Source organism: Nelusetta ayraudi, unplaced genomic scaffold, assembly GCF_046127955.1.
Source record: "Nelusetta ayraudi isolate G7.1 ecotype Tasmania unplaced genomic scaffold, CSIRO-AGI_Nayr_v1 ptg000008l, whole genome shotgun sequence".
Taxonomy (NCBI): Eukaryota; Metazoa; Chordata; class Actinopteri; order Tetraodontiformes; family Monacanthidae; genus Nelusetta; species Nelusetta ayraudi.
In genome coordinates this window covers 7,084,767-7,103,968 of record NW_027466058.1, presented here as the reverse complement: position 1 = coordinate 7,103,968, position 19,202 = coordinate 7,084,767, and the positions used below count along the sequence as shown (strand labels likewise).

Here is a 19,202-nt window from a genome sequence, read left to right as displayed (position 1 = left end):
TTGTCCAGGGTGTCACCCTGCCTTCGCCCTATGACAGCTGGGATAGGCTCCAGCAGACCCCTGTGACCCTGAGCTTGGGAATAAGCGGGTATGGAAAATGAATGAATGAATGAATCTTAGTAGTATAGCTATAGTAACATGCATGAGTGCGTGAAATGACTGTCCATGTGACTGTTTATGTAGTTAGAGTCAAAAGGAAAGAATGATTGCTCTGTATAGATATTCTATTTGTACTGGTAATGATGATTACTGAAATGCAAAGCACCATGGTTGTATTCCAGACTCACTGACGTCATTGCAATGTCCAATGGGGGACGTTGTAAATTAACGAAATTGCAGAAACATTTTTAATTTTTTGCAATCAGAGTCATAAATTGCGGTTAGAGGAACAATACAAGAACACCACAAACTCATCAGACAAGATGCAATGAAGGATCATGTTAGAAAATTCTCTTTTGGCTGAACCCCAAACAGAGAAGACATTTGTGAGCTGAAAGTAGTCCAGAGCTTAACTTGGAGCCAACCCAGGGTGAATCAGTCAATGAACCGTTGGGTAGAAAAATTTGGGCCTTGGCCTCTGGCGAAGTCTATAATTCTTACTTTTGTGCATCATTGAATAACCACATGATAAGAGGCCTTTGCCCGACAGCCTTTGCAGGTTTAGGTGAGCGGCGCACGGCAAATCACTGGAGCAGAGGGAAAGTTCCGTGCTTCCAGGAATAGGCTCCCTATTGTGAATTTACTGGGACAAGAGTGCTTCACTCCCTCGAGTCTCGCACCTCTGCTTTCAACATCCAAATATTTGCCCCTTTTAAAAGCAGATAATCTTCCCTATCGCCTCGCTGAGGTAGAGGGTCTCCCAGGATGTGCCCATGATGCTCTCTCAGTTACCACTGTCCGTTTATTATCTTCTCATGGTACGGGCCTTGAACAAATCTGTCGGTACCCGCGGGCCGGGATTTCCTACCTCAGCATCACGTAAGGAGCGGAGAATTTCGAACCTTGAAGCCTGACAAGATCGCCCACAGGGGGCTTGAATCAGCTGCGCTTTGCTGTTTTCTCTCGATCTCCCTTTTGCTTCACCTGAACTTCCTGTAGTTTCCTCATGAATGTCAGAGCTATGTGTTCTGAGTAAAGTCAGCCAAAATTCCCACACAAAAACTAATTAATTTAGCGTGCAGTACTTAGAGCTGTTATCAAGGCCAATCAAGCTTTTTGTGTTTGATTTTTCATTTCTTTTAAAACTGGGTCAGTTTCTACACCAAAGAAACATCCTCCTTGTTTACAATATTAGTACAAAGAGATGAGCGGGGCCCGATTATCTTTGTCTGCGATGTGACACAATTGTTAAGTCATGTGGTGGACATGCACGCAATGCTCCGACAGTTGGAAGCTCGGCTAATCCGATTGTTCACATGGACTTTGATACGATCAGGAAAGAGTTTCACAACCTCCTCCGATCAGATTGAAATTGTGATCAGATCTGACCAGTGTGTTCAAAGCGGGATGTTTATGTGACGGGATTTTAATCAGATCAGTGTTTAATTTGATTATGTACGCCACCCGCCACCCCAACCAGACTCCAAGAGGCTGGTTGTTAATATAATAAGCGGGTGGTATGCTGCAAAAACCTGCTACCTTCTATCTGAAAATAAATATATAAATGAAATTTAATAATCAAGTCTGTGGTTGCGTTTTCTTCAATATAAATAAAGACATGGTGAGCTCATCCCATTGGAAATCCATTGGAATTGCACTGATCATATTTATTATTCATTATTTAAAAGAAAATGGCTACACTGGCAAAAATGCCCAAGAGTTTATCTGGTTTTCCCCTTTGAAGCGAAGTCTATTTGACTGTAACGGTTCAAAAAATTCAGATAATTAAAGCAGATTTTATCACGATGCAACTTAGAAACAGAACGAACAACACAATGAACATCAGGAATGCAACTCGTAAAGTGCCTCCCTCTAAAATAAGTGCAATATGTTAGTGGAAAGGTCCCAACTTTTTAAAGGCTCCTCCATATCCGTGAATATTTCATCTGCCTGGTTGAGCTCAGATGAGCCTGAGTTGTTTACACAAATGCACCAAGAATAAACCCTCATACAAAATCAAAATCAAAAAGTGTCTCTAAAAATCAGCCAGTGAACCATGCGCGACACAAATCAACTGTATCAGCAGTCAGTGCAGGTAAATATTTAACTCAGGTATGCATGCATGCAGGTTCAAGTGTGAGGACAAACAAAAACACTCTCTCTGCCATGGCAAAAGAAAATATGAGACAGCGGTGCTTTGTCAGCTTGTCACACACAAGGCATTGGCAAGAATAATGCATTAACACATTGGTCACAAACCCTGTTATTTCGCAACAGACAAAAACTGGCTAAATAATCAGACAGAAGCGTTCACACAACAGTCTTGGATTCTCAAAATGTTTTAGTTGCTGCCAGCAGAGCAGACACATCACGAGATGCTAACGGTCGTTTGAACGCACATTTAAGCAATGCTAAATGTTCCACTGCGAGACATAATACAGCTTCTGAGCAGGATCGGCTGTGACGTTGATGATTCTGACCCCGTTTTGACATTCTTCGATTATTAATCGGGACAGGCCTGTTTTATTCATCCTCAGTTTCGTCGGAGCGGCTGAAGGAACCTTTGACTAATGCGGTACAGCTGTTGAGGGACTTGAAGCTGCCAACCTGAGGAGAAGTCAGCATCTCCAGGGCGGCTGCGCTTGAGTGACAGCTGAGGAGGTTACTGTTTTGGTTTCACGCTGACGCTGAATGTTAGTTATAAGCAGATTAACATTTTCACACGTACTGGTGGAAAACACTTTCCTGGGATCTGGGTTTGCTTCTCTGCCCTCTCCCTGCCGCTGATGTAAGACTAGATAGTTCAATCTCTCATTTCTTGTGAGCTCTTGCAAAAGTCTTGATCATTTAACATTGTTTTGGTTGAATGTGGAGGCCCTTCCTCTGCACTTAACATTTCCCCTCGCCCGATGTGTTGTGCAATTAAAATTAGAGCTTACATCAAAGGACGCATTTACCGATCACACTTGCTTTTCTAAATTTAACACCCAAATTTAGTCTTGATTTTTTTTTTCCCACTCAGTCACGCTCTTAAAAGAAAAACAAATAGCTCAGAATGTGTACATATCTCAGCAGAACTGAATTCTGGTGGTCTTGGTTAAAAGGACCGAGCAGAGTCTTCCTGAGACGTTACGATACCAGAGCTTCAGTGTCTCCCACAGAATCAGGAAGCATGAAGCTAGCAAGCCGTCTAACTTAGAAAACTATCATTATATTGACATCACTGAGCTAACAACAACAGGCAACACGGCTCCTTTCGGCAGTGAATGTTGCCTCTTGCTGCCTTTTTTGATGTTGTCCTTCGTTCTTTACCCTTCATTCTTCACAGATCGATGACGTTGATCGACTGTGATCACGTCAAAACAGCCTGTGCATGCTTGCTAACCATACAGCCCCGTGTTACGACGTGTGAGAAATAAATTTAATAGTCGTAAAAAAAAAAAAAAAATGTATGTGAGACCGAGCAAAGGTAAGTGGGGACAGTCACCAATAAATTCACATATGGCAGACACTAACTATTACAAGGAAGCTTTTAAATCAGGGTGGTAGCAGTGTGAATGCTTCCTTCATGGTTTTATTTCATCTCACCTGTCGACACTTTCTCATTAAGGGCAGAGCAAAAAGCAACACCTTCTTCTACTCTTGGCGGGCCTTTTGGCAAGAGTATAGCAAAGCATTAATGTATCAAGTGGCTTCATGAGCACTCAATACATCTGATTATCCTACTTAAAATGTGATACAGGGATGATTTGTACACACACACACACACACACACACACACACACACACATATATATATATATATATATATGTATATATATATATATATATATATATATGTATACATATATGTATACATATATGTATAGATTATGGAGGAGGTGGTGTGATGGAGATGAGTGCGAGGAGATGGACTCTCTTTATTCAATCATAGCCACTTTAAGTTAATGGAACAATTAACACAAAGTGCCTATTTCAGTGGTACACTCTGAAAAACTTTGACCCTGAATGGGGGCGGTATGCAAATGTATGCCTCTGCATTGGCAAAGACGTTACTCCACAATTCCACAGCACACAGAATCACAGTGGAAGAGCTGCACCTCTGATTTAGAGTCGGCCTATTATCTCCACACCCAGTCAATCAATATCATCAATGCTAGATCAGAATGCAGCTGATGCAATTCCAAACAGGAAAACAAACACAGACTGCGAATCGAGGTAGTCACAAGATGTTTTTCAGGGTCGTTATTAAAGGCTATACATCAAATAATCCTGGGCTTCATCAGCACCAATTCTACTGATGTAGGATACAGCAGCGGTCTCAGATTTCTTGCATTTTATTCTATCATTTGATCGCAGGTAATGGTTGCATGACAACGCACGTCAACTGCCTCCATGTTGCGCTGCCTGACAGCGGAGCTGCTGTTTCACAGCCAAAAATATCAACATGTTTCCGTCACGTTGGTGGAGTTCCGTCCTGGTCCGGCCGTAAATCACACAGTTTATTTATTTAAACAGTTCAGATTATTCAGACACTGGTTAGTAGGACTAAGCATTCCAGCAAAACTTGCACCTCTGAAATGAGGAGCTGGATCGATGACTTTTTGCAACCTCTCGACTGAACTTACACTTTATTTTAGCCTCTTACAGACGAGGTGCACCTCCAGGATTTTCCCTTGCCCAACTATAGTTATCAGACAAACTGTAAAACATGTAGCGAGACAAAGGGAAGAACACTTTTTCTCAGTAGACACATTTGGGTCGGCATAAAACTAATCAAAGCTGGCATCATTTTTGCAGAGAATCTTGCCGTGAATTTACTGAATCAGCCCTGAAGGAGATTGAAGTTCTACATCCACGCTGCGCTTAAACCAGGGAGCGCCTTGCCAAGGCATCGAAGCCAATTTGCTTCACCTTTTGCCGTAACCGGCTGTGACAAGTACTTAAGAATGTGCGGAATTAAAAATGCGCACGTATTTTCACAGAATTGCTCCGGCTTAATCTCCAACTTGGATCCGACGCGGACGGCGGCCCAACCCTGTGAGTGAAAGAAGAGAACATTAATCCCACGCTGTCAGCACGTTCACCGAGGACGTTTCATCAAGGGGCCGCCAGTAACGGCTGCGGTCACGCTGAGGCTTGTTTTTATGCCTCTGGGCAACCACAGCTGCTACTATTATAAAATTATTGCACAATTAAACTTTATTGACACTGAAATATACCGCAGATTACATTCATTTGTTTTATTGGCATAGGAATGTGTGAGCTCAGCTAAACCTCATTAGCTTCGTAAACACGGGCACGTTGATGAGCTGACTGGTGTTGAGTGGGAGGAATGACGTCGACCTTGGGGAGGTGGCCGAACTCCTTTGCGAAGCAGATGACTGAGAAATCCGTCGCTTCACATCTGCTGCCTTCATGATGTTTCTATTCTCACGCCTTCTCTTTGTGACCCAACCCGCTGCTCGCTGTCTCTATTCGCCCGTCATTTCTCCTGTTCTGGGTTCCCCTTACATTACTGTCGTTCACAGCCTCACGCCCTTATCTGTACAATGACAGATGAGGGTTGAGGAAATAGAATCTGCATATACAAAACTGTCTCCGGGTCCGTCTCTCAAAATATGTAACGAGCGCAAGCTAGCTCACGAGTGTCTCTCTGCAGACGCTTTTATCGCGTCTAACTCTGCATCCTCTCCAGGCCCACGAGCTCTGCTGTCAGGCCAGTCTATTTCCTGGACGGCTCCTCGGGGGCTGTGTTTCATTGCACTCCAGAGTGATAGCTCACTCTCGGCCGCAGCAAGGTGAATCGCGTCCAAGAAACACGTCATAGTCAGTAGAACTTGGAAAGGAACAAGTGAAACTTTTCCGGTGATTAATATTTTCATTAAATAAGCCTGTAATTGAAAAATAGTCCCCCATTCGCAGAACAGCTCATTATTTTTTTTACACCCACGTACGTGGAGCTCCTTTCTTTAATATGAGGCGCCAAAATAAAAAAGAAAGGTAAAGAGAAATAAAAACCTTGTCTAATTTGTTGAAGGGCATGAAAATAATAAAAACCTTGAGTTTGTTCTCTGTGGTACCTTTTTGGATCTTTGCCTGTGATGACCTTAGGATCTGGAGCCGGCTTGCGCTAATCTGTATCCAAAGCCCGTGGACGCTGCCGTGCGGTGGCAATTACATCCTTAAAACAGATGCTGTTCAAACAGCTCGCTTTGATTTAAACAGTCCAGCACGGCCAAGTGCAGTGTCTAAAATAACCACTTCGCAACCTGGACAGCACTCTCTCTCCTGGGACTAGCGGTAGACAAACTCCTCAAAGCTACACTGCTGTGGAAAACTGTAAGAACGTGTGAAGGCAGCAAATGCGACAGGGAACAGTTCTCCTGCTGCTTCTGAACAATCCATCAGCAAGCGTGCAGTGACAGTGAATGAAGACGCCTTCACAAACCTTCATGAAACGCGCACAAACACCATCGTCCCCTTTAGTAGGTGCACCTTGCTTTTACTGGGTACCTTAAAAAGTGACTATTCATAATATATATACACTTCTTCATGGCTGGGTGTGTTGTTCTGCCCACCTTGACCATGTGAGTCATTGTTTCTTATTGGCCAACTAGTCCGTCCTTTCTGACTCCTCACATCAGCAGGGCATTTTCCTTTGACACAGCTGCAGCTCACTGGATATATAATACATATATTTCTCTTTTCTGGACCATTCACAGCAAATCCTAGACTTGTGATGGGAAATTCCCAATAGATTCTCTGCATCTGACATAATTATAAAAACAACAATAATAATAGTAATAATATGATGATGGCGGTGATGATTATTTTCATTATTTGGTTGGACCATTTAAGATTTAAGTAGCAGCTCAAAAATAAATTCTGAATCTAACATCTAATAATTTGTAGAAACATATTTTGTTGCAAAGACTTTGAGAAAGTTAAAACATGTGTGCCAGTATTTCTCCCAAGGTTATTTTTTTTTCCCTTGCTCTAAATGTTCAAATCGGGTGTGAGAGCTGTGGGTGGTTCGGCTTTGGGCGGCAGCTCCAACAGCTGCATTGTTGAGAAGCGGGTCAAATCAGCAGGCCAACCCGACGCTGACTAACTGCCTGCTGTTAGAACACCGGCATGCTGTTGCTTTTCACCTTGTGAAAAACCCTTCTCCGACTTCCCTCATCAACCTCTCCCTCTCTGTCGGCGAGGGGAGGTGACCTCTCAGTGTAACCACGCTGATTCGCAATCAGTCTCTAGCTCAAAGTAGAAGAAAATAGGGGCTTTGTATCAAGTGAAGATCCGTTTGGGATGAGTAATGCGATGTCTTTTTTCAATGTTGCATGTGGTGGGGATGTAAATGTTCTGTAAGTTTTTTTTTTTTTATGGCAGATTTATTTTTCAGAAGTGACATTAAAGAAGAAACTACACTTTCTTCTTATACAGATAGTCGCACAGTTAAACAGGTGATGGGCAGACAAAAAAATAAACTGATTTCAAATTCCACTCATTGTTTAGAGACCCAATGCATGATGCTTATGGCATACTGTTGGAACTGAATAGAGAAAAGAAACACATGGAACATGTTTTAGTGAGATGAAGCAATTAAAATTATTGTTCTGCTTTCCTTGGTAGATAATGAGCATTGATCTTTACATAAAGGTGATTGAGGTTGGAGCTTGAGAGGAGTCGTGAGGATTATTTTATCCTCTCTTAAGTGCAATGCAATGATGGTTGTAACATGATCTTTTGATACTGTTATATCTCTGACATTTAACAGCACACTGTAGGGATGTCTGTATTTGACCCTTTTGTGTTGTTATTTCCCTTTAGGCATGTAAAAAAAACACTGAGCTATTTTTTTTTGTTGCTATTTTATCATATCACTATGTTGCTTATTAGATGTTCCTTGATGCAAACAAACCAACATCTTACTTCAAGTCTCTCTTACTGTAGAAGCATTAGCGTGATAGTCTTGAACTGCAAGCAACATCATTTTTGACAAAGTGCTGGTCCTGCTTTTCATTCCTGTAGCCAACAAAATTCTTTTTTGAAACTGCGGTTGAGATTCAGAGGGATGCATGCCGGAAGTGAACAGAGGGGCTGATTTTCTCCTGGTGGTGGAGCCTTTGATATTTGGCCAGGGTGACCAGGGAGTGGGACAGCAGTGATAAATGTCTGCGCGGCGTGTCAGTCATAAATGTGTCCAAGAGAACATCGTAGGGTGAAAGATCAGAACGCCTCTGTCCCCTCCTCTGTCTTTTTTCCTCTCCACGCATGGCCACACTCACATTCATCTCAATAACTCACGCTCGCCAGCCCTTGTCGGCCTTGTAGGGGAGGAAATATCTAGACACAAATAGTAATATCTCCCCAATACGTATTCCGTCGTTCCGGTGTCAAGGTGAGGATTTCAAAGTAAAATACATAATAATTAATTTAATCTGACTCCATTTGATAATAATAACTCTACTTTTATACATTGATTGAGAGAAAGACTTGATTAACAATTAAGAATATAGACTCAATAATAATAAACTTCTCGTGATCTGACATTAGTCTTCAGTTCAGGGATGGCTTCTATAAATTAACAAAACTATTCAGTTTGTTCATTAAACATGGAAGAAGAGCCTGATGTCTGGGTTGGAGTATTCAGAGGTTATTGAACATGATACCCAATCTTATCTGTCCAACTCAGAGGTTAAGGGTTTGAATAATGTCCAGTGAAACTTACCATATAACTAAGGTCTTTGGGATTCTGATTAATCCCTATCTTAGTTCAGTGATGGCAGATATAGACAAAGCATTCAGTGACCTTCTTAACATAGAAGAACAGCCCAGACATCTAGGTTGAGATGTTCAGAGGTTTATATCTTCCAACTCAATAGTTAGAAAAACATGACACTCAATCTTTTCTATTCAACTCAGAGGTAAAGAGTACAAGCATTACTCAAATGAATTTACCATATAACTGAAGACTAAATCAATATCTGATGTCAGATTGCTCTCCACATAGAAACAAAAGTCTCAACAAGTTAATATTGAAGGGGAATGGATAACATACCAGTTTATTGCGATGTCCAGAGTAAAAATGCAGCAAAAATGTAACAGACCGGTTGTGTAAAAATGATGGTAGAAAAAATCAAGAAGTCAAAGAAAAAGAAGAAGAAGAGAGAGAGAGAGAGAGAGAGAGAGAGAGTCGGTCCCAGAAAAGGAGAGAAAAGAAAGACGCCCTCAGATTCTTGTTCCTTCCCTTAAATATCCTCCCAGAACAGAGACACTGCTAAAATGCATATTTAAAAGATTCAGATCAGATCAACTCTTCCTACTCAGGAACCTTTTGGTCATCAGGGGTAATTTTCCACAGCAACAATAGATCACCAAGACCTTCATACCTCTCGCACTGACACTCACAACATTTCAAAGGAAAGTTCTAAACAAAAGGCAGAGACAGTCCCTGAATGCAAATCCAACAAACACAAGGAGATACCTTTTGGCCCTCGGGGGTTCCTTTCCCGCGACATGTAAATCATATCAGCGGATTACAATAGGTGAGATACACACAGTTGGAACCCCTGTCTTTGAAGAACTTCCATTGTTAGAGAAAACACTTCAGGATGTGGATTTGACTGTCTTACAGTTTCCCCCTTTTGGCCCCTGAGAGCCATCTGGAAAAAACAAACATCAAAAGTAAAAATGAACACAGAATGAAACGATAGGGGTCAAGTTGAGAATTGACAGTCCTTCCCCACATCCATAGTAGTATCATCTCAGTCTTTGTAAATCTGGTAGTTGCAGGGAGCTGAGTACCAGGGCAAAGTGTGTGACTCAAGTGTTTGCATATTGAGCCAAGCGTGGATGGACTGGACAAGGTTTTCACTGTCCTCTTAGCTAACTGGCCTGCACCTGGGCTTCAGTGAGATGATAACCTGTGTTAAGAATCATCTCTTTAGCACAGTCCATGGTGTCTGTTGGAGCTTGGGTGCTTTCCACGTAGAAGGTGTCCTCCCACCAGGGAGAGATGTCCAGGTTCAATGGTATTCTGCCCAAGATGTAGATTTGAGTTCATTTCACGGGCGACGCACCACTGTGTGTGTGACACCTGGATGGTGTCTGCGTATCCATGTGAACGGCTTTAAAGTGACAGATGATACAACTGGGAATTTCATGACAACATGTGCGAGAAGTGAACCAGGTCTCAGTGTCTCTTACTGTCATATACCCCATGATGTGGTCCCATTTTATTACCTGATTTATATGGTGATGGAATTTGGAAAAACCTGTTCTGGGTGAATAAGTGGGAAAGTGACAAAGAACCCAATACAACCAATACATTAATTATTGGTAGACATTAATAAAGTACAATAAAAGTACAATGAAAATAAAAAGTAATTCTGAATAATTAACATCTTTCATTCTTTTTGGACATGAACCATCGATGTAAATTCAGAGCATTAATCAAATCATTTAAGGCATGTGTGAGAGTCTTATGTAAACAGAATCTTTTGTCTAGTAGTTGTAAGTAAATCTTTTGCGAATGTTCTGCAAGCTATGTCACGTTCAATAAATCCGGTCGAATTGAAAAGGAAAAGGCTAACAGTTAAATGAACATGTCTCAGATTTAATTCAAGTTTTGTGCTGGTCTTCTGCGGAGCAAGTTTGGTTAAATAGTAAATCTGTATGAACTATGTGTCTAAAAATTATGTGGAGCTGTATGCATGCAGCTAAATGTAATTTTTGCTCTAGATCCTTCGTGTTATAACACTTTTTAGGATCAAGTCCATGGTTCGGCTTTTAAAACATTAATTAAATAGAGCCAAATTTTGGAGTGAGGTGTGTCTTGGTGTTGACACTAAGTTGTAAGGTCGTGGAAATTTGTATATTATCTGTTATATTGAGAGTGGGGAGATGGGTGGTTCCCTCACTACAGCAAATTTTGTTGTTACAAAATTTTGTTCCGGTTCTAATCCGGGGGACCATTTGACTGACTGTTTTGAAAGAAGTGTAATGTGAGGTGTGTATGGCCCCATAGAATATTTCCATACCCATCTCCCACAGTTAAAACTATGGGTAAGTAGGTCTCGTTGACCCAGCTGGATACAGGTTGTTCTGGATGCTTTCTTGGCATCTGGAGTTCCTGGAATGGAAAAAGAAAACCTGCGAAATGGCTGCTCTTGACTGATTCGATTTGAAGCTGTGCTCCAAACAGAGAGATGATTTGGTTTGCTAAAGCCTGTGCCAATGTTCTTGCAGTGTTGTTGCAAGTGAATTTGTCAATTATGACGTGGCAAGAGCGGTACCCCCCTTTGGCACTGGGAAGTGGACCAACGAAATCTATCTGCAGTGCTCCCCACGGGTCTTTGGGTGGATTAGGCCTGCACAGTCTAGTGCAGCCAGGTTTTCCTGGGTTAAAGTTAGCACACACAAGGCAAGAAACACACCAACCGTCAACATCTCCAGCCATTGCTGGCCACCAGAATTGTTGTTTTAAGTCAATAGGTGTAGTCTGGATGGCTCTTGTAGCTGATGTATCAGACATTTCCAATGTCAAATCTGTGCGACGTATTGCTGCCTGCTTGGCTGACTGGTCAACAATGTTTGTTGGTTCATGTACATCTAGGTTTTTCTGCACATTTGCTCGGGTTTTGATCACAGACATGGAGTTTTGACACGCTTGGAATTCTTGATCAGAGGTGGTGATGGACATAATGCTTGCATGGTTTCTGAGCGATTGTTTCTTGTTCGTTTTCTCTGGAGCAATCTCAATTTGTTTTTCCAAACAGTGAATAATAAAGCCATGCTTTTCCATTATGTCCATGCCCAAAACAGTACCCTCGCTGTTTCCTGGTAAATACCAGAACGGCTCAGTTAGCACTATTGCACCCAAATCAAGTCGGACTGGTTTAGTAAGGGTCGCTGTCATTAGTGTGTCATCTATCCCTTTGATTTGAATGGTCTCGTCTGTCAGAGGTAACGGGATATTTGTGCAGGAGCAAGCAGCACCGGTGTCAATTAATATGTCGACTAATCGGCCTCCAAGATTAGATTTTACTATTATACGGTTGCTGCTGGAAACAATGCTCCCAATGGAGGCCACGCATCCCTATTTTTGGTCATTCATTCGTTCTAGATCATCGAGGATGTCTGTTTGAGAACTAATCGCCGTTGTCTGTCTGGTTTGAGAGGTTCTTGAATGGTTTCGCATAGATTTATGAGTTGTTTTCCTGAATTCACCATTCAGTCTGAAACAACGTTCAAGTTTATGGCCAGATCGATGACAATAGTCACAGATAATGACATTATTGTCTCTCTCGGCTACCCATTGAGTTGCCGCTACAGGGCATGGCTTTAGAAATTTTGATCGCTGCTCTATTTTTGTGGCCCATTCAACGAGTGCGTTGAATGTATTCTGAGGTGGGTCTCCACCCAGAGCCAACGCATTCTGAACAAGTGGTCCAGCATTATTGCGTAGCATCTGTAAGAGAATTTCGTGGTTACGATCGCATTCTTCTATCCCACTGTATTCTCTAAAAATCACCCACATACGCTCTGCAAAAGTCTCAAATGTTTCTCTACTTGATTGTTTAAGATCAAGGATTCTATGCCACTCGGCCTTTGGTGGTCCTCTCATCTGAAGCAAAACTTCTTTTATTCTATTATAAATGTCGTCGTTAGTTTCACCGGGCTGTCTTTCAAGGATTGTTCCAGTTCTCAATTCTTGAGGAATTTTAGAGTGTAACTCTTCTGGAACTGTAAGCAAAACTATCTGCCACACATCGCGGAGCTCTAGATTGTAAACTAATGCTTGGAGCATTAGTTTGTCCCAGTAACTCTGGAACGGGCCGCGGCGGGGCATGATGCCGATAACCTCACGATGTTTTGAAGTTTCTTCACAAGACAATGCTCTGGTAATGGTGGTTACACCATTGTTCGCATCTGTAACTGTTTTGACGACTGAAACATTGACGGATTTTCTTGGAATTGTGTCTGTTTTGAGACGAGTTTTCATTCGGTTTCGATTGTTTTGCTTCGAGTGAGAGGTGCGCCGGCTGAGGGACGGATAGAGCGGGCTTTCTGCTGTTGCGAAAACTGCGGAGGTTGTCAGAATTTCATTGTCGGTGTCGACCTGAGTTACAGGGCACCCGGTGATGAGGGTAATATCCTCATCTTCACTGTCGTCTTGATCATAATTCTCAACACATTTGGAGCTAATAACAGCCTGTTTTATAGCTGCAACTGGAAAGCCAGCATCGCCACAGTAGTCTTCCAGTTGGGAAGTGTAGCGTTTGTCTAAGTTCAGCTTTTGTTTAAGCTGTTTAGTTTCAGTCTCCATTGTTTCGATTTGTCTCGCCAAATTTATTTTTTCATAATCAAATGCATCAATTTGTGCGCGTAATTTTTTCGTTTCTTCGGAGCGTAATGTTTCAAAATCTCGGATGTTCTCTAAAGTGCGGCGACCTTCTGTTATGGTTTTTGAGTCGTTGCGCCGGAGTAAATAAACAATTGCGATAGGGAGATCGTGAAATTTGCCTTTAGATTTTAGTGCAACTCCCTTTGTGGAATACCAGTGAAGAATTTCACTGTTATCCCATTCTAAATCAACGCCGAGATCGCGCAGACGAATTAACGTTTTGTATAAACGTAAACCAGCCATGTCCATGATCTGCTCATCTATGCCTACACACTCCTGTCCTAGTGAGTTGCGAAATGAAACTTTTCCCCCCATCGGATTTCTACGATCTCCGATCTCACAATGGATATGTCGATCCGTTCTATATTATGTGTCTATATATGATGTGTGTTCAAACTTTCCCTCAGTCTTTATAACTGCCGTAAATTTGTACTTACCACAGAAACTGTAGGTAGACACACAGGAATTCAAACCTCATTACTTAAACGTACCGGAATTGACTTCTCTCGCCTTCCTGCTTAATGCGATCGCGAGATCACGTCGGGGTCACCAAACTGTAGGGGAGGAAATATCTAGACACAAATAGTAATATCTCCCCAATACGTATTCCGTCGTTCCGGTGTCAAGGTGAGGATTTCAAAGTAAAATACATAATAATTAATTTAATCTGACTCCATTTGATAATAATAACTCTACTTTTATACATTGATTGAGAGAAAGACTTGATTAACAATTAAGAATATAGACTCAATAATAATAAACTTCTCGTGATCTGACATTAGTCTTCAGTTCAGGGATGGCTTCTATAAATTAACAAAACTATTCAGTTTGTTCATTAAACATGGAAGAAGAGCCTGATGTCTGGGTTGGAGTATTCAGAGGTTATTGAACATGATACCCAATCTTATCTGTCCAACTCAGAGGTTAAGGGTTTGAATAATGTCCAGTGAAACTTACCATATAACTAAGGTCTTTGGGATTCTGATTAATCCCTATCTTAGTTCAGTGATGGCAGATATAGACAAAGCATTCAGTGACCTTCTTAACATAGAAGAACAGCCCAGACATCTAGGTTGAGATGTTCAGAGGTTTATATCTTCCAACTCAATAGTTAGAAAAACATGACACTCAATCTTTTCTATTCAACTCAGAGGTAAAGAGTACAAGCATTACTCAAATGAATTTACCATATAACTGAAGACTAAATCAATATCTGATGTCAGATTGCTCTCCACATAGAAACAAAAGTCTCAACAAGTTAATATTGAAGGGGAATGGATAACATACCAGTTTATTGCGATGTCCAGAGTAAAAATGCAGCAAAAATGTAACAGACCGGTTGTGTAAAAATGATGGTAGAAAAAATCAAGAAGTCAAAGAAAAAGAAGAAGAAGAGAGAGAGAGAGAGAGAGAGAGAGAGAGTCGGTCCCAGAAAAGGAGAGAAAAGAAAGACGCCCTCAGATTCTTGTTCCTTCCCTTAAATATCCTCCCAGAACAGAGACACTGCTAAAATGCATATTTAAAAGATTCAGATCAGATCAACTCTTCCTACTCAGGAACCTTTTGGTCATCAGGGGTAATTTTCCACAGCAACAATAGATCACCAAGACCTTCATACCTCTCGCACTGACACTCACAACATTTCAAAGGAAAGTTCTAAACAAAAGGCAGAGACAGTCCCTGAATGCAAATCCAACAAACACAAGGAGATACCTTTTGGCCCTCGGGGGTTCCTTTCCCGCGACATGTAAATCATATCAGCGGATTACAATAGGTGAGATACACACAGTTGGAACCCCTGTCTTTGAAGAACTTCCATTGTTAGAGAAAACACTTCAGGATGTGGATTTGACTGTCTTACAGCCTCCTACTGAGGAGATTTGAAGCACGAGCCGGAACAGAAGCACCCTAACCGTTACGCTGTTGACTGAGGTCTTCATTTTGACTGTTTCATTCTTGAGGAGGTCCAATCGTATGTATTTCTATTTCTGATGAAGGACGGCGAAGAGAAGCGTGCGCATGGCAGTCCAGAAAAATGTGATTTTTTTTTTGTCATTATTTCAGGCAAAAATGAATTGATCGTGTAGTATGTTCTCTTAAAAAGTGCAATGGAACACTCAAGATATTTATGCAATTTTATGCAATGGAAGTGCGTGAATTCACAAACAAATTGGGTGAACTTGCAGAAGTTGCAGGAACTTCCTAAAACTGCGGTTTGATGAATTTAAAAAAAAGACTGATTCCACCCTGTTCTCATTAGGCTTCTACCTTAAAGGAGTCAATTCTTTGACTTCCTACGATAAGCAAGCACACTACATCACAAAGTGCTAGGAAGAATTCAGTTTTCTTGTTTTATTTCAGACTGTTTACCGTAAACCATAAAAATAATTTAACTCAACACAATTTAACACAAAGGGAAACTGCTTTGCTCATTCTTTTGTGTTACGTGAGGGACAGAGTTGCAACCCAGAAGCGGAAAAAGTAATCAACAAAGTGTATTTAACAAAGTGACACAGCAAGAAAGACAGAAGTGAACAAACAAAAGGCACTGGAAAAAACCAGGGTAAAGATTTTCAACTTCCTGCAAAGACACATGATTTTTTTTTTGCAATGGAAATGCAGCTATTATGAAATCAATTCAAGCATTTTAAGTGGAAATTGGTGAAAGTGCAGCACTTCTGAAAAAATATGCAGACTGACATAATTGCTTGCTTAATTGTTTTTTATGGAGGCACTGAAATGAGTTTAACAGTCACTTTTCTACAGGGGACGACTCTCTTACTTCAAAATGTCAGCGTGTGTGTCTTATCTGACCTAGTCTGTATGTCCTGCACGCTGTAAGGCTTTTCTGGCACGTGCTCAGTGAACCCCAAGGCACTGAGCCTTGAGTGGCTGCAATCTGCCCAGGCGACTTTACTACCCTCATAACGCCACACATCCGCGGCCCATACAATCAGCCGGTCATTTGATTCCCTTTCAGATGGATCTGCTCAGTAAGCTCGATGATTGTGAGCCTCGCACCTGTGGAGCAAATCGCAGATCCTCGGGGCTCATTGTCATCGCATTGCAGGCTTGGTCTTCCTGTCCTGCCGTGATCTTTGGAACGCCGCCATGTCTTCACCTTGACCTCCACTGCTTCCCTGATCTCCTAAAGCCACTCAATCACCTCAAATACCAAAATATTGCAATTGTAGCAAATTATGTTATTATTCAAAGTCTTAGGTATAGGGTGTAGTTTGTATGTTTGATGCCCTTCCATTCCAACCGTGATTGAACCATGTAGATTTGTCAGAAGACTCAATATTCTTACTTGAAAAGAAAAAGATAACAATTTTGACATAGAAATATCAAATTTCAACTCTTGCTGCGAGCCCCAATTTTGAAGGAGGCTCTTGTGTTAATCCACATTAATTTGCAGTTCCATCGATTATTCATTTCCAAAAGTCCAACAGTCCCATTTGTCTCCAAACGACCTTAACATCATGTTTGTAGTACAATTTTCCTCTGCAGCCTCCTACAGCCTGTGTTATTAGCACATTATCAGAACCACCATAGTTCAATTTTTTTTCCACTTTAATCTCCAAACATAATCTTTTCCACCAGGTACATTACCATCTGCTTTGCTACTCCTCATGCCATCTATTCTCCCCCCCAGCGCAGTTTTTATATATGTATTACAAATCGAACCTGTAAAACTCAAGGTATCTACGGCAGGTATAAGTTTGATGCAATTGTTCCTCAGAGTTGCAGTGATCCCCGGCCCTCCCTCCAGCAGCAATGATCTCCGCAGACATGCATGCGTAATAAGTGAAATGAAATGACATAATTAAATCAAAAATGTATCCCCACTTCGACAGTTGGCTCCTGCCTCTCTCTCCACCGACCCGCCCGCAAATGTAATAACAGCAGTAGTACCTAATGAAATCACAGATACGCAGTAGCCTTTATTTTTATTGCAGTCAGATGCATGCCAGAGGAGTTGGATTTAATTTTGCTGCAGTAGAAAATACAGTTTGCTTTTTTGGGGTGGCAGTATTTATTTTTTTGTTATAGTGGAAACTCGAGCAAAGCCTGCGCCGTGACTTCTATTCTCTTCCAAAGCAGTTTTCACATTGCATATTGCAGATTTGTGGCTCTCAGAGACTCCCCTGCTGGGACTGTCATCCCCAAATCACAAGACATTTCCTTCTGTTGGCAAAGCAGTGACAGAGCCAGCCACTGGCGCATCTCTCCACAAAATCTGATCTCAGCGCAATGTTTATTTGACAATAAAGTCAGTTTCAGTCAGAAACCTTCAGACTAATACATAATACATACATTTAAGCTGCAGTCACTTCAGCCTTCTGTCGCCTGCATTTAGAACTTTATTAATATCTAGATCATGGCAGATTATTGATGTTTTCAAAGGAAACTATGCAAGTTGTTTGCTTCTTCGCTGTTGGTTACTGTTTTGGTCTCTAGAAGTCCCCTCAGACTTCCGTGGTGCCGATCTCACTTGCCCGGTGTCCCAGATCTTGCGAGGCTGGTTTTCGGCCAGGAGGCGCTATATGAGCGCTGTGCAAAGAGCCTCATTCCTCCTCGTAACACATCACTTAACCATCACAACAGCTCCACAGCTGTTTAATTACAGTAAAAATGTTGCTGAGTACAACACATGCCAGAAACAGAGCCTCCAGTGATTCAGACTCACGTTTGTTTGTTTTTCCACAAATGTGACAAACTTTGGCTGCTTCCTACACTTCCACGGTTTATTTACATCTCATATGGAAAAGCGCCAAAGGAATCAGAAAGCTGATCCACTGGCAGCATTTCTAAGGTTTGACTGTAAAGAAAAAAAAAAAAGCTCTTCTGCATTAACGAAGAGACAAGAACAAGACATAAACGCGTATTTAATGTCTAATGTTTTTAATTACTGCTTAGACATGAAGACAATTTCTTAGCTTAATATATGTATAAAATTTTTGAGAATTTTTACGCCATCCTTCTCCAACTTTGTTGCTAATGCCTGCTTGTTGCTTTTGATTTTTGCTGAGGGCCTGACACTCACAAACACTGCACTACACTGTCTAGTTCATAAGGGGAGACATACGGGATGACTTCCCCGTGTGAGTAATCTTTCATGTGCTCCGAGATCTTTAAATGTGTCCCTGCTTTAAGCAGATGGTCAGTTACAGTCCCAGTCCCTGCACACACACACACACACACACACACACACACACACACACACACACACACACACACACACACACACACACACGCACACACACAGCTCTTCCCTGCCCTACATCACTGCCCAGCACAAGCCCAGCGAGAGTTCCAAGGCAGTGAAATGTGAATGGACACGATGCCTTGCAGCTTTTGAAGCGTCCGTCTGGCGTTGCATCAGGTGAAAAGTTTCAAAAGCAAGGAGCTAATACGTTGACTATTCAGAAAGGGGGCCAGTCCTGCAGGGAAAAAAAAAAAAAAAAATCTCCTAATGTATCAGTTCCAAGCCGGCTTGCGCTCTTTGCAGCTGAGTCAAAAACACTGTCCGTCCCCATGATATTTTTTAATTTCTCCTGAGAGACGAAGGTCACACGCTTCCTCTTCATCAGGGAGCTGTGCAGCGTTGCAGCCGCGTCCTGGCCTGCACCTGCAGATAACCGCTGTAGTTTAATCATGACTAGTGGCATTTGGCTCCGCTCAGCCAATT

General features: G+C 41.7%; 1 protein-coding gene across 3 annotated transcripts in view; it reads left to right on the top strand.

The window, feature by feature from the left end:
* Nucleotides 1-19,202, top strand: part of plpp4 (phospholipid phosphatase 4) — a 59,527-nt gene that overhangs the window by 9,959 nt on the left and 30,366 nt on the right. The window contains exon 2 of one of the 3 annotated variants that reach the window (XM_076019056.1): nucleotides 5,085-5,139. The exons of the other annotated variants lie outside the window; for them this stretch is intronic. The gene's annotated coding sequence lies outside the window, so the exon portion shown is untranslated. The remainder of the gene's footprint in view (nucleotides 1-5,084; nucleotides 5,140-19,202) is intronic. 3 annotated transcript variants of the gene reach the window in all.